This window comes from Ochotona curzoniae, unplaced genomic scaffold (assembly GCF_017591425.1).
Source record: "Ochotona curzoniae isolate NIBS_2020 unplaced genomic scaffold, NIBS_Ocur_1.0 contig_2321, whole genome shotgun sequence".
In the NCBI taxonomy this organism is placed as follows: domain Eukaryota; kingdom Metazoa; phylum Chordata; class Mammalia; order Lagomorpha; family Ochotonidae; genus Ochotona; species Ochotona curzoniae.
Window position 1 is genome coordinate 15,739,980 of NW_024465421.1, and position 8,874 is coordinate 15,748,853.

General features: G+C 47.0%; 1 pseudogene; it reads right to left on the reverse strand.

Annotated features, from left to right (window-relative positions):
* Positions 1–766: 766 nt before the first annotated feature.
* Positions 767–2,913, reverse strand: LOC121151873 (annotated as a pseudogene).
* Positions 2,914–8,874: the final 5,961 nt, after the last annotated feature.

Consider the following 8,874-nt stretch of genomic DNA (forward strand, 5'->3'; position numbering starts at 1 on the left):
GAATTCTAAGACATTCAGAGCCCTGTGGCAGTACATGGGGCCAAAGACCAAGCATTACGTAGAGTCTGCTGGTCCTCTGATTGCCCAGGAAATGACAAAGATTTTAGAGGCTGTGTGCCAGAAGTCTAGGGTGAAGACTATATATGTATTTATTGTAAACCACAATATCGCCTGGGTGAATGGTAACAAGGCAACTGGAATGGAACATGGCGCGTGGCTTCTGTCATGTGCCCCGGGGAAGGGACATTATCGCTCCAGGGTACTAGAGCCACTTCGGGGAACAGGCTGTAAGGTCTGTGTGAATTTGCTTTTCTTTCCCAGGGCTCCCTTAATTGCTCAAAGTCAGATCAGAGTTCAGTTTGTACACAGCTGGATCCCACTGTCATGACAACATTTAGGGACTTGCCGCTTTGGAGCTTCTATTTGTGATTGCTGTCCACAGTTAGGGCGATCTGTTTCAGTTGCAACCAAGCCAGTGTTTCAGATATGGACCCAGGAGTTGCTTTTACTCTTTTTTTTTTTTTTCTTAAATTAAAAAGAAACTTTATTCAGTTCTTTAAATGACTATCTCATGGTTTTTCTTCTTATTGGACGTTTTTAATCATCCATTTACAATCTGATCAAAACTTTAAAGAAGCATATTTGGTAAATGTGTCAAAGCCACATAGAACAGAACCCTACATTTGTAGAGGGCTTTATTTAATGAAGTCGTGGATTTTTCGGAAGATTTCCACTGAGTTTTCTGCTAAGTTTTACAAAGACGAGCTCAGTCCTGTCTGTGGCGGCCAGGCTGGATAGACAGATGTTCTTTGGGTTTACCCATGATCTCGGTCCTCTTATCACCTGGGTTATCATCCCACGGCTCAGGGGCTTCGTGGGAATATCATCAGACCAGTGGCCTCCCAGACCAGTGTTGCTCTGCTCCTGCACAGAGTAGCTGGACTTCAGGATTGCCTTCTCATAGAAAAATTCTTCCTCTCCATTTGCAAACATGAACTCATCTTTCTCTTGGTTGCTCCGTTTCTTATTGGCACTGCTTTCCCCTGTTTCCACAAAGGTCTTACTCATTGGAAGGTAGAAGCAGCATTTCCCATATGGTTTGTCGGTCTTGGTGCTTCCACCAGCTCTTTCTGCAGCTGCAGGTGCGTGGGCAGGGTGGTCTCAGGAGGGATGTTGATGAATCTTTCCACAGAAAACGCAGGGGTTTGCTGGAGTCCTTTAACAGCTTGTCCAGCTATTCAACCACACTGTTTTCAAAACTCCTTTCACAGAAACTTAGAACCAGTTCTTTAAAGATTTATTTATTAATTTTGGAAAGTCAAATTTACAGAGAAGGAGAGACAGAGAAAGGGTTAGTTATTTAACGCAATTAAAGTTCTTCAAGCTCTTACATTATTACGTTATTACCATACAGCTAATACTCGCAGCCTCGTGCAGCCTCGTTCTTTAACCGTGAGCCAAACGAGGTCCTTTAGGAGGGACTGGAGGGAGGTAGTGAGAGAGAAAGAACGGGGAGAGCGAATGTAGGCCCTTTATTTTCATTCGGGTGAGTCCTCAAGGTGTGGGGGGCGGGGATTGGGAGGGATTGAGGGCAGGCCCCGGGGGATTGGTGCCTGAGACTGTCTCACAAATGATTGCCTAAGGATGATTGGTAAATGGGTGGGGTTGGGGGAGGATCTTGGAGATTGGGGGTGGGATTCAGGCCAAACGCCGGGTTACATCTGATTGGTGGACGGAAGGACTGGCGCGAATTTTGTGAGCTCTGAGGAGGAAGAAATGGCGCCAGGTCCAAGATGAACTGTTCAAATAACTACTTACGGAAAGATTTTCCATCTGCGGGTTCACTTCGCAAGTGACCACAATGGCTGGAGCTGAGCCAGTTCGAAGCCAGGAGCCAGGAACCGTCTCCAGGTCTCCCACTCGGGTGCAAAGTCCCAAGGCTTTGGGCCGTCCTCGACTGCTTTCCCAGGCCACAGCAGGGAGCTGGATGGGAAGTGGAACAGCCAGGACATGAAGCGGCACCCCATATGAGATCCTACTGCATGCAAGGTGAGGACTTTGGCGAGTAGAGTAGGACACTGCGCTGGACCCAGAATCAGCTCTTGAATTTGTTCCGCACACTGGGTGCCTTTTCTTTCAGTCAAATTTAAGAGGATTATGAAGCCAAAAATGTTGACTCGATCCATGTCATTATTGCTGTCGTCTTAAACATCTGTTTGCTTAATGACACTCCCAAGATGTTTCTGTTGAATCAACAGATCTGTTAGTCTTGCGGGGTTCACAGGACAGCCAGTTCTTAATCCCATAATAATCCTTACCTGAGATGGGGTAAGCTTCAAAGTCAGTATTTACTTCCTCTTCAGCCATGTTACTGTCATCTTCCTCCCGGTTGTCACCATGTTCCTCCTCCACTTCCTTGTCCTCATCACATCTTGTTGGACTGGGTGACTTGGGTACCCAGTGACTTGCCGCTTCGTTCTGGAGGTCGTGTTAGCCCCACCCCCCATGCAAAGACCAGTTCTTTTCCTTCTTAAAACAAAACAAAAAAAAGGCAGGCTTGATACAGACTTTGACCTACTGGGTGTGATAGAACTCACCCAGCTTTATTGTCCCCCCACTTTTCCAAGACTCTGCAACAGAGAATCCTTAGCCAAAGAGGGGATTAAGCTGTATCACTTTTCATTGCCCTGGCAGGAATCTGATGCTGACAGTGGGAGGAGGCCGAGGGCAGATTTCTGTAGCGTGCAGGTCTTCAGGAAGTAGAGCCCTTCCTTGTTGGGTGGCAGGGGGGCCACCCCTTGCAGACCTCAGCAGGAGGTGGATTGTACCCTGGAGGGGTCTCAGCTCGTTGGGGATAGGCAGGGATATTCTGGCCAAGCACAGAGTCTGTGCGGCCGAGGCCCTGCAGTCCATAGCCCCACTGGCTTTGTGCTGCTTCTCTGGTTGATCTGCAGTGATCAGTAAACTTTAGAACACAGAGGACTCTCTTGGGACACCCCAATAAAAACAACAGGATCCCAGGTCTCATCCTAGCTCTCTGCACTGAAACTTCTGAGCTAAGGTGTTTTTTCTAGGATATAGGAATTACAGTGCTGAAACTAGAGAAGTCCCAGGCAAGCTGGGATGAGGCGGTCACCTAGTAGTCCATGGGACCCCCGTGTCCAGCAGGCTCCCATGCGACTCTCAAGGCCAGCAAGTTTCATGTTCTCTTGATGTGTCCTGATTAACGTGCTGCAAATGTTGGAGTTCCAGGGCAGACGTTTGGCCTCCCTTAGCAGAGTGCCTGGGTTCGAGTCCTGGCTCTGCTCTAGATTCCAGCTTCCTGCTAACACACACCGTGGGAACAGCAGGTGATGGTCTAAGTCATTAGGTCCCTACATCCGTGGGTGAGACCTGGGTCGATCTTTCTCAACTCCTGGCTTAGGCCTGGTCCCACCACCCGAGCTATTTTGGGCATTTGGGGAGTTAAACTAGATTTGGAAAAGTCTCTCTCTCTCCTTCTCTCCCTCTATCCTTTCTTCCATCCATCTGCCTCCAAACTAATCAAATCAGAAGTCTAAATATTGAAGTTCCTTTAAGCTCTAGCTTATACTTTCTGTTCCTTCTCTAGCCTGCACTATAGTTAAATGTTTTTAAAGTTAATTAAAATTGAGTACAATTTCAAGTTCAATTCCTCTGTTGCACTAGCCACACTTCATTTGTGACTGGCAGCTGCCATATTGGATAGTGCATTGCAGAATTGAGTCCGTTATCACAGACAGTCCTGTTGTGTAGCTTCAGCCTCGTTCTGTCTCAGCCTCAGTCCTGCTGACATTTGGGGTCTTGAGGGGTCTCTGTTATAGGACAGTAGCCGTATCCCAGCTCGCTTACACCTGCTTCCCCAAACCGGGATAACTAAAGTTGTCTCCAGATACTGCCAAGTGTGCTCTCAGAGGCCACAGGGCTCCCTGTTGGGGACTACTGCTGTGGAGTTACAGCTTTCTTTCTAAAGTAGGTTAAAAGTCAGCCACACACGGCACCTCAGAGTGCTGGCACCTGCATGCTAGCACTGAATTGTGGTTCAGCTGCCAAGGCTGCCTGTCCGTCTCAGTTCTGTTAGCTTCCTCCGCCTCCGGCACAGTCATACTGAAGAAAGAGAGTCGAGGTACAAAGAGGCATCTGCTTGGGAAGGCTTAAGGTTAGAGCCAGGGTCAGGTCCCTGGGAGGGACATCAAGAATGGACAGTAGTGAGAGAGGCTCTTTCAGTGAGTGGAATGAGACATCCTCAGAATGCGAGTTTCTTCCCATTCTAGGTTTGTTTTGGGTTTTACTCATGGAGATTAGATTGGGGACATCTGCCAGATTTTTAATCCCAAATTCTCAATGTTTAGCTTGCATGATTTTTTAAACTGTATATTTATTCAAAAAGTAGAGGTACAGAGAAGAGACAGAGAGGTCTTTCATCCACTGGTTCGTTCGCCTAAATGGCTACACCAGCCAGGAGCTTCTTCCAGGTCTCCCACATGGGGGCAGGAACCTTAGGAACTTGTTTTCCGAGGCACACTAGCAGAGAGCTATATCAGAAGTCGAACAGGTACCCATATGGAATGCCAGTGCTACCAGTAGTAGCTTTACCTGTATACCACAGGTCTGGCCCCTTTGCAGTTTTTAAAAGGAAGATTTATTTGGCCAGTTTGACTTAGCATAATACACCTCAAAAGAAATTAAAATTTTTATGTCTTCAGCTTAATTTTTGTGTTTTGCTTAGAATTATTGGCTACACTGTATCTTTCATGATTCCGTGTGAATTTTAGAATTCTTTTTCTCTAGTTCTGCAAAGAATGGCTTAGAGCTTGCTTTGAATCTGTAGGTTGCTCAGGGTAATGTAGGCATTTTAACATCTCAATTTTTATCTTTGAAAAGATTTAAAACAATCATTTGAAAGACAGAATAACAGAGAGAGGAAAAAACAGAGCTCTTTCACCTACTGGTTTGTTCTCCAAATGGCCACAATAACCAGGGTTGGGCCAGAGTAACGCCAGGAGCCTAGATCTCCACCAGGATCTCTGCCAGGATTCCCTCTTGGGTGTGGGAGCCCAAGCACTTGGGCCATCTGTTGCTGCTTTCCTGGGCAATTAGCAGAGAGCTGGATCACAAGTGAAACAGCCAGGACTTGAACTTATATGGGACTAGTACTTATATGGGATGTTGGTGTCACAGGTATCAGCTCAACCCACTACGCCACAGCGCCAGCCCTCCAATTCCTATTTAAATGTAGATGAGAACTTATCTTAACCTGATGCTGTGAGAAGTGTTAGATGCGATATACGAGACTGTTTTCCTGGCATTTCGTCATGCAGGGGATGTCTTCTGCATTGAGACGCGTTTTCCAGTTCTGGCTTCTTTGTCCCCCTTGTCTAAGAAGCTCAAGATCCCATCTTTTCTTTGTAGACTCTAATTACACCTTTCCTCAGAAATGAATGTCTGGAAAAGTTAGTCAATTCCTTTGAGAAGGGAAAACACCTAAAAAGAACAGTTTTGGTTCTATCATTTCCCCCTTGCTTGGCTTGAATATGGCGCTCGAGACCTGGGGCTTTGTTTTCTGAGAGGTGCAGACGTTGGTCATTGAGCATGCCCGAGTCCAAGGCGGAAGCACTTGCTGAAATGCCCCAGGGGATCATGCATTACCTGGTATTTAATTAGAGGATAGTTTTCTGAGTGAGTGGGTGAGGGTATTGGCTTCTCATGCTTGGTAGAGACTATTTACATGGTTTTTATTTCCTGGTTCCAAGTATCACAAATGGCTGATTAAAGAGCTCCCTGACATCGGGTTTGTAATGGCAACCAAGACAGTCATTAAGCTCATAGGACAGACCCAAATTGCAGAGAAGCACAGGCAAAAGAAATCAGCGTCTCCACTCAGAGCTGCCTGTGTCTGAGTGAGGGACAGCCCAGCTCAGGGAAGTGTGGTGTCATGGCTGAAACTGTCTTCTCAGTGTGCTGCTAGGAAGAGTATAGAATATTTTGTTTTTAATATTTATTTTTTATTTAGAATGCAGATCTACACTTGGGAAGGTGAGACAGAGATTTTCCCTCTGCTGGTTCACTATCTAAATGGCCACAATGGCTAGAGCTGAGCTGATCCAAAGTCAAGGGTTTCATCCAGGTGCACCAAGGACCAGGGCCATCCCCCGCTGCTTCCCCCGGCCACCAGCAGGTAGATGGGAAGTGGAGCAGCTAGGACTAGAACTGCTGCCCATATGGGATGCCTGTGCTTGCAGGTAGAGGATTAAGCTGTTGAGCCACTGCATCAACCTCAACATACAATCTTTTAAAAAATGTATTTGTATATTTATTTGAAAGTCAGAGTTACAGAGAAAGAAACAGAGACAGATCTTCCATCTGCTAATCCATTCCCCACATGACCATAGCAGCTGGGACTGAACAACCCAAGTTCAGGAGCCTGGAACTTCAGCCAGGTCTCCCATGTGCATTCAGGGATCCAAAAACTTGGGCCATCTTCTACTGCTTTCTCAGGTGCATTAGCAGGGAGCTGGATCAGAAGAGCAGCAGCTGAGACTCAAACTAGTGTTCACATGGGAAGCTGGTGTTGCAGGCAGCAGCTTCACCCACTACACCACACAGGCAGCCCCAACATAGGATCCTGTCGCTGTCACATGTATGTACCTTGTATGGGTGAAGCTGTATTTGTGTATGCACTAGTTCCCTAAGTCAGCTGTGACAAGCGACAGCACACCAGACTCCTTAACAATTCAAAAGGCCTTATGAATGAAACCAAGGTATGAGCAGGGTGGAGGGGGTGACCCTCTGAACCTTACACAGGAAAGGCTGCTCACCTGCATCTCCCAGCCGCTCTCAGCTCCGGGTACCCCTGTCCTTGTGGCCAGGGTGACTGCCGCCAGTCGTCACACATCTTGTCCATTTGTGTGAGTCATGCCCTTATCTCTGTTTCAGGGAAGGACAAGAGCCCCACCCCAGTGCCCATACTTAGCAGAGACCCAGCTTACAAAGGTCACCCGGGTACCAGGGACTGCAGCCTTTCTGACAGTGTCCGAGTACAGAGCTGGTGATGCTGGTGACTTCCTGTTGGGGAGTGGAGAGACACTGGAAAGCTACTTTGCCAGCAGTTTTTCCTTGATGCAATAAATGCAAATCTGGGAGCCAGTGTTTTGGCTTAATGGCTAAACCCCCCGTTTCAAGCGCTGGGATCCCATGTGGGCACCAGTTTGTGTCCCGGGTACTCCACTTCCCATCCAGCTCCCTGATTAGGGTCTAGGAAGGCGATTCAAAGCCTTGGGACCCTGCACCCACATGGACGAACTGGAAGAAGCTCCTGGATCCTGGCTTTGGATCAGCTCAGCTTTGGCCGCTGCAGCCATTTGGGGAGTGAACCAGCAGCATGGAAGATCTTGCTGTCTGTACATCTGCCAATAAAAACAAATAAATCTTAAAAAATGCAAGTCTGGAATTAATATGCAATAGATTAGGATGTGTTGATGGTTGTGCTTTTATTCTCCACAAGCACACATAGTCCGATGCTGCATTCTTATTGCAAGAATAGAAGCCAAGGGAGCCCTTGGCCAGGGTTTCCCACTTGCAAATGCCCCCAGCTGGGTTGTAGAGTACGGGGCCATCTTTTATAGACTTTGAGCCCTCTGTCTTCTGCTTTTCAGAATGTGCAGTTCTGCCAGCCATTAGCAACTTGGCCTATCTCGACTCTGAGCCTGCACCTCGGTGAATGACCTGCAACCTGGCTGCCGTCCAAGGCCAGCCTGGGAGAAGACCCAAGGACACAGGACAGCAGCAGTCCCCAGTCTGCATCCAGCTTGGTTTGTGCAAGTTTGCGTTGTTCACTGGGATGAAGTTGAAGAAATGTGGAGAGAAGTGTAAGTTTTTTTGGCGGCACTATGGTGATTCAAACCCTTCCATTTGTGGTCAAATACCTCCAATTAAAAAAAAAGTCCATGAAATGTTTTGTGTAATAATGGTGGTGATAATCATGATCGTTGTGATTGTTTTTCAAGTCCTTATTTGGCAAAATAAAATATAGGGGCCCTAGATTCCTTCTTTTTTCTCATCTCCTCCCCATAAAAAGTTTTTTTTTTAAGGCTTTTGTTTATTTATTTGAAAGGGAGAGTTACAAAAAGAGAGAAAAGAACGAGAGAGAGATTTCTTCCATCCACTGGTTCCTGAATGGCCACAGTGGCCAGGACTGGGCCGGGCCAAAGCCAGGAGCTGCTTCTGAGTCTTACACAGGGGTAGCAAGGGCCCAAGCATTTGAGTCATCTTCCATTGCTTTGCCAGGTATCCTAGCACGGAGCTAGCTTGGAAATAGAAGCATCTGAGACTTGAACCGGTGCTCGTAGGGAATGATGGTGTCACAACTGGTAGCTTAACTCACTGTGCCACTCACTGCGCTGCTACCTGAAAATGGCTTTTAAGAAAAGTCGGTTGCTGTGGTTTAAGTCAAGTGGATGTTAAGGCTCATTGGAACCAGCTAAGAGCCTGTACAGAATCCCCTTCCTAAATTTGACTACGGATCTTATTTCTGTACATGTCATGTCATTTGCACATTTGTAGCTGGTAGCGTAAAGAAAGCAGATTTCCTTTAGGTTGAAAGTTTACTTCATCACGTGTTTTAGCATGGTGAGTTTCACCCGGTTAGCAGATAAGATGGCTTGGCTGAAGGTAGTTGTTGTCTCTCCCTGTCTCAGGGCAACTTCCTGTATTTGGTGCCCATCAGATTTTGCTGTTTTGTAAACCCCTGACCTCTCTCTCATGTGTGTGGGATCATAAATGGTCTCAATTAGCAAAATGAACCTTTGGACAGCTCAGAGTATGCATGGCTAGTGTCTCTTGACCTGGGTGTAAGGG